The sequence below is a fragment of the Magnolia sinica genome, chromosome 2 (assembly GCF_029962835.1).
Source record: "Magnolia sinica isolate HGM2019 chromosome 2, MsV1, whole genome shotgun sequence".
In the NCBI taxonomy this organism is placed as follows: domain Eukaryota; kingdom Viridiplantae; phylum Streptophyta; class Magnoliopsida; order Magnoliales; family Magnoliaceae; genus Magnolia; species Magnolia sinica.
The window spans coordinates 67921890-67929039 of record NC_080574.1 but is presented as its reverse complement, the minus strand read 5'-3'; the positions used below and the strand labels follow the sequence as shown (position 1 = coordinate 67929039).

Here is a 7150-nt window from a genome sequence, read left to right as displayed (position 1 = left end):
CATAATAAGAGACTTAAGGTGAGATGGTTACTTATTATTATTATTATTATTATACCATATTTCGCATAATGGGGCAACCACTTTACTAAACTTTCACATAATCAGGTGGCTAGTGCCACAATTTCACATAGTTTAGCAGTCACCTAAGCACCACTTGATCATATGGTTGGGCCACACATTCCCCACATACCCACATGATTTACGGCTATCCGCATCACGCACGATCACAAGATTTATGAGCTACATATTCAACCCCATTTTGCCAAATCTAGCTGCCATTCATCCCGTCAGTGATCATATGGTTAAGGGCTGCAACAATTATAAATCCACTTAAACAAGTAGTCACACAATTGTCCTAATTTCATATAGTTAAGTGGGCTATAAAAATCACACACTCACATGGTGTGGTGGTCCACACAACTTCCACCAATTCACACGACTAGTTAGGCCACCCAAAATCCCAAATTCCTATAGTGTAGTGATCCACATAATTCCTACCAACTGATGGTCTAAATGAGTACTAACCATTATAATGGGTACCATGAAAATGACTTAGATTGCAGTAAATATATAGGCAGCCCCACACTCTAAAATGATCTAATCAAAATAGATGAATGGCTGGTAAAACATGTATATTAGGTGATCCATGATCAGTTAAAAAAGAATAGATGTATAGATTTCTCACAAATATTACCGTAGCTCTAGGAAATATTTAATGGTGGACAAGTGATCAATATTGCTCCCGTGGCATGAGATTTGGATCTGACTAGTCTATGGGACCATACCTTAAAATGATAAGGATAAACCGATGAATGGCATGGATCTATATCATACTACAAGGTGGAGTCCATGGTCAAGGAAGCATCGCAGCATATAGGGAGCACACTAGAGCCTAAGAATTTCCAATGGTTATTACTATTACTTCTACATGTAGTGTGGCCCACCTAAAATTGAGTTCTACTTCATCTTGAGTCCACGGGCAGGAGGTGGGCCCACTTCCCTAGTGACTGGAAAATATAGGCATTGTGGGTATACAACACATGCACCTAGGTGGGCTCTACATGTATCACGTTATGTCCAGAGAAGTTTTCATTGGTAAGCATGCAATTCCCTTTCCTTGTTATTATTATTATTATTATATTTTGTATAATTGTGGATCCCATTGACATGGTGGGGTCCACCCCATGAACAGTGTGTACAATAAACAACATCATAGTTGATACCACCCACTAGATGAACGACATGGCTATAAGGTACATACGTTGGGTGGGGCCCTCAACACATGCATGGTCTAAATGATGGATGACCTGGATATAAAATACATGTAATGAGTTGGTTCTGCTGTCCATTGATCGACCCAACTTTGGTGGCAGTTACACATCATGGTAGAACTCAAGGGATTTAATGGTAGGGATTTTTATTCCCACTGTTTCTTATAGTGTGGTCCACCTAAGGCGTGCATCTACCTCATTCTTTTACTCATGACTTAAAATGGTCTGAAGGAGTGGATGAATGGCCCAGATATACTTTTCATCACCAAGGTGGGCCCTAGAAAAATCTAAGCATATTGAGTACAATTTCCACTATCCAAGTGGCATGGCCGACATGAGCTTCTAATGGGCCTGATTTTTGATACTGTACAATGGATGGGGCTGGTAAGATGGATGAATGGTGTGGATTTAACACATACATCATGGTGTGGCCATGATCAGCCCCACAAAACTTTACCCCAAATGTGGACAGGGACCACCCTCTCTGGACGTCCAGGGAGGACGTCACCTCCTCCATGCCCTTTCTTTCTTTCTTTCTTTCTTTCTTATTATTATTATTATTATTATTATTATTATTATTATTATTATTATTATTATTATTATTTTGTATATTACTCATCAAGGTGGGTCACTTGAGAGATCCAGTCCATCCATTGTGTGTGTCCCACTTGGTGGAGGGGTCAGTCCAAGTTTCAGATGCATCAAAATTTCAGGTGGGCCCCAGAAAGTACTTTTATATGTTTTAGCATGTCTTCACATGATATTTGATGGTGTGGGCCACTTGAGTTCCGTATACGTCTGATTTTTGGGGGATCCCATCATTTAAAGGGGACCCATCAAATGCATGGTGCTGATGTTTGACATACATCATGGTGGGCCTATGGCTGAGACCTGCGGTCCCTGCCTACCATAAGCAGTAGAAGTTGCAGCATCCAAAGGACGCTAGACGTCAGCAGCAGCTAGGGGCTAACGCCCCTTGCCTATATATATATTGTTTTTTTTTTTTTTGTTTTAGTGTAGTTTTTCATAGGTGGGGCGTTCATTAGGATGATCCACCCCATCTGTTAGATTCTATGGCCCGGTATGGATCTAACAAGCCCAATATTCAACATTTTTTACGTATAGAAACATCACAGTAGGCCTTAATAATTTATCACTATTAAAACAGTTGTTTGATGGTGTGGCCTACTAAAGATTTGGATTAGCTTCAATTTTCGGCTCCATGCCTAAAATGAGCTGGGGAATCAGATGGACGGCATGGATTAAATATATACATCATGGGTGGGGCCCGTTGTGGACCCACACCCTCTTCCCTCTTTTCTTTCAAGCAGTAGCAGGGACGCCGTCCACTTCTCTTCGTTTTGTTTTTTTTTTTATTTTTTTTTATTTTTATGGTGTGGTGTGCACACGTGTGTATGGGTGTGAGTGTGTTTGGCCAGCCCAATGAGCCACACTTTAGATGGTTTGGACAACATACAAAGGTTCTGATGGGGACCACTATCAATGGGTCCTAGATAAAGTCTATAATGACTTATTATTCTATTAATTTTTTTGTATGAATCCTCTTATGCATGCACACCATTAATCACATCATTATCATCATATCATCACAACTATAAATCATCTTTTTATATGAATTCTCCTATACATCCACACCGTTGATCACATCATTATCATCAAATCATCTCCACTATTAATTCATCCAAATAATCAAAAAGAGAACAAACCGTAAGAGTGGAGAGGGTGTACTCACCTTAATGGACTAGATGGATGGTTGAGATGGATGGAAGGGATGGGATTGACAGAATTGATGGCCCACTAAGATCACTCCTCTCTCTCTCTCTCGTGTAGAAAAATGGTGACATACTAAGGGATGAAGGACTATTTGTAGAGAAATTGTTAAAATGTGGTTAGATTCAATTAATGTTATCTTGATTAGCTTAGACTAAGATTATGACAATTAATTCATGATTTGTAATTAACGGTGGATTAAACGAGCATGAGATGGCATGGTGTGATGATGTCATACATAGGGTATGAAATGGAGAGAAGTTGACTTAAGGGAGCACATGAGAGAGGTGAGGGATGGGTGTGTGACATCACACACATGGGTAAAGATTCTCTCACCCATGTGTGCATGTACATGTGTGCATGGCATGTATTGTGCACATGTGTGGAATGGGGGTACATGGCGCCATGCGCACGTGATACAACAACAATTCTTTGCGGCATATCTCTCTAAGTGAGTATCGTACAAATGCACGGATGGTACCTCCATGATCGCGGCGACGGGGCGGTCGATATGAGATATATTTCGAAGTCTTGGGGTTTTGGTCAATTAGGTGTGTACTATGAACGGCAAATCTAGGTCTAGCTAAGGGCTTCGATCATCGTGTACATAAGTATAGAAAGTTGTATGGAATAAACGGGGTCTTACATGTGGGTTAGCCATTTGTCTATTCCTCTAACTAAAATTTGGGTGGTTCCTCCAACTAGAGTTGTACGTATTTGAGGTGGGTCTTCTGAAAAGTCTTTGCTAATTATTTACGGCATTTGATTACCCATTCAATATCTCTTGAAAAGCAGAAATTGTTGGACAATTCTCAATTGTATGTATGTTACAAGCACAAATACCACAAACAACTTTCGCAGCCTTTTCATGTTCTACCTTAAGTTCCATGGCCTCAACTTTTCTTGTGAGTTTGGCCATTCTTGCATTTAATCATCTTCCTATTTTAAAACATAAATTCCTTCCCTTTTCTTTGATGGAGTAGGCTTAGAAGTGGTAGTTCTTGAGGAGGTATCCCATGATTGCACATTTTCAGCAAGTTTATCGAAATAATCCCTCGCATCATCGGCTTTCTTGTTCATGAATTCCCCATTATACATCATCTCCACAAATTGGCGCATGGGTGAGGTCAATCCCTCATAGAAAAAGCTTGTTATACGCTATGTTTCATAGCCATGTTGTGAATATGAATTTATGAGATCCTTAAATCGCTCCCAACATTTGAAGGTCTCATCCTCTTTTTGCACAAAATTCGTGATTGTTTTCCTTAAGGTATTTGTTTTATGATGGGGAAGAACTTTTTAAGGAACTCCCTTCTCATCTTAGCCCATGTGCCAATGGACCTTAGTCATGTAACCATGACTTGTCCTTTTCTTTAAAAGAGAGGAAATAATCACTACAAAAAAAATAAGGCAACGCCGACAGCTAAAAACCGTCGGCAATGACTTTCTCCAATGGTTAAAAGCGGTTAGACGGGCCGTCGGGAAAGGGGGCATCAACGTTGCTCACTGACGGATTTAAACTGTCAGCGTATTTGATGGCTAAACCCGTTGGCGTCGCCAACGGTTGAGTGCGACAGTTATAGCCATTGGCGTTTTCGACAGCTAAGGGCGACGACTAAAACCGTCAACGTTTCTCATTAATCTAAAAAATAATAATAATGAAAATTATTTGCATAATCAACACACATCCAAAACTAGATATGATCAATTACTGGGTACCACTTGAATGAATATGATCAATTACATTAAATCAGTGAAAAATACAATTCAAAAGTTGAGAGTCCTAAGATGCTATTATAAGTTTTGCAATCTCAATTGCAAAACAAGTACACTTGAGGAAACCCACGTGCTCCAATGGTGAAATGGGTAAATCCAAACACTAACTTAACAATGATAGCACTGCTAGCAAGCCTAGTGGTTTTTCAGTAATATCATAAACATAGTTAACTGAGAGATGAAACATTGATAACATATTATGAACAAATAAAATAAGAATAGAAAACCACTATAATGAAAGTGTACCACACGTGCTTTGTGTTCCATGTAAATGTTGATTGCAAGTCCATGGATATGTTCAAGGTCAAGGTAACCTGTAAAACAAGAACATGTTGAAGAAACTCAACTCATGAATCATGCATGTACACAACTGATGTGTGATAGATAAGGTCATGTTTGGGTGTCACAAGAAGTGCACACGGGCTGATTTAGTTTCTGCCTGGAAATAACAGTCAGCTTGCTTCAAGTCCTACCAAGCTGCACCAAACATGGGTACAGATCAAACGGGGTGGCCTCACCGCCTATATATGCCCAAATCTTGATTTGTGATGTACACCCAAACACACCAATTAATAGAGAATTCTGGCAGCTTTTTTCTTCTTCTTCTTTTTTTTTTAAAAAAATCCAAAATTAAGGGCAAGGCCTAGGTCATGGTTACAACATCAGACCACTAAGAATGAAATGCAGTCTACAACATTGCATTACCTCATCGTTCCCATTCAGCTGCTTCCGAAACCGATTTACTTAAGTACCTGAAAACAAAATATTGATTGTGAAACACCCAAGATTAAGAAATTATCCAGTTCATAATCTCCTGCTGAACCTGTTTTATAATTTCATAAGAATCCACAAAGTACAGATCGAGAGGCAACAGATATCCAAAATGCAAGGCAATCAAGAGACATTTAGCAGACATGCAATAGAAGACGAGAAGGAATAAAATACATATTTGCATATGTATATCATATGTTATGCACCCACGCCAACATACATGCACACACATGAACAAACCTTTAAATTTTGAAAGATTCCTAACAAACCATCTTAAGATTTCCATCTTATTTAACACATCCAATTTCTTATTTTTTTTAGTTGTTTAAGGAAATTTTGAAAGTAAACTGTTAAAGCTAATTCTCAAAACCATGGCATTTTGTGGTTAAAATCATACAGCTCAAATTGAGTGAGAGAAAGTATGAATTGACTTGTGTAACGCCCTGAAATTCGAGGGTCGAGCATAACTCGGCTCCCGAGTTCCAAAACATCACTTATGCAACAAATTTAATGATGGATGTATGTTGTCTGTATTAGTGCATAAAACATGGAATAGATTAAGCCAAAACACAGATATAATTCAGGGATAAGTGAATAAAGTAAGCGGAAGACTTATAGAAATATATGTGTACAAGTGTAAATCCCTGAAGTACATTCACTAACCAGGTCGTATGAAAGTGTTGCTTAACAAAATTATAAGTATCAAGTTACATCATTTAAATTCCTAAAAAATAATCCCAGAGTGCCGCGCATCAGAACAAGGCTCGCTAGAACCCGTCTGAAAACTGCATATAAGAGAAAGCAGCCTCATCATCATCCATCTCCCGCTCTGCCTCAGAAGTCGCATCAACATTTGCAACATCAGAACCTAAGACAGAGTCTGGTGGGTGTTTAACACCGCCCCAGAACGTGGGAGTGAGTGATCAACTCAGTGGAACAATAAGGCACTGGCTAACATGTTATCAGTTCAATCAAATAGTAATGATAAAGCAGAAAATTAAATAAATCCTAAGTACTCTTGTTAATGAAAGGATGTATGCAGAATGATGCGTGCCCTCACGCGTACACCCTCAGCGTCTTCATCTTACGTTACGCATGACACCACCTCAAAGTGCGCCACATCTACAAAGCACATGCAAATGCGGTGCATGGATATGATTACCAAGTTGTTATTAGTCCTTTTCATACAGTAGGATTGGGAAGCTAAAGTACCTTCCTCATATCACCATCCAAACAGTGATCCATTCTAGGGTCGTCAGTCCTAGACTTCTCATACGATCATATGGTTTTATGTCGTTGCAAAGGACTCGTCACCAATCAATGCACGCCTTTCTTACCTTTATTACCACAGTTCGGCTCGTCACCTCATTGCGGTATCCAGGCATGCTCGAGGTCACTACAAAGGTCTCGTCACCAATCAATGTAGGCCGACAACACGAATATAGTGTCCCATACCACCATAATCGGCTCACGAGTTCAGTTGCTCACTGGTCACTACGGGGAGGCTCATCACCCCAGCGTAGGCCGACAGCTCGACCACG

General features: G+C 39.7%; 1 non-coding gene across 1 annotated transcript; it reads left to right on the top strand.

The window, feature by feature from the left end:
• Window positions 1-4230: 4230 nt before the first annotated feature.
• On the top strand, window positions 4231-4335 carry LOC131238387 (small nucleolar RNA R71). The gene has a single exon (XR_009167791.1). It is a non-coding gene; the product is annotated as a small nucleolar RNA R71 (small nucleolar RNA).
• Window positions 4336-7150: the final 2815 nt, after the last annotated feature.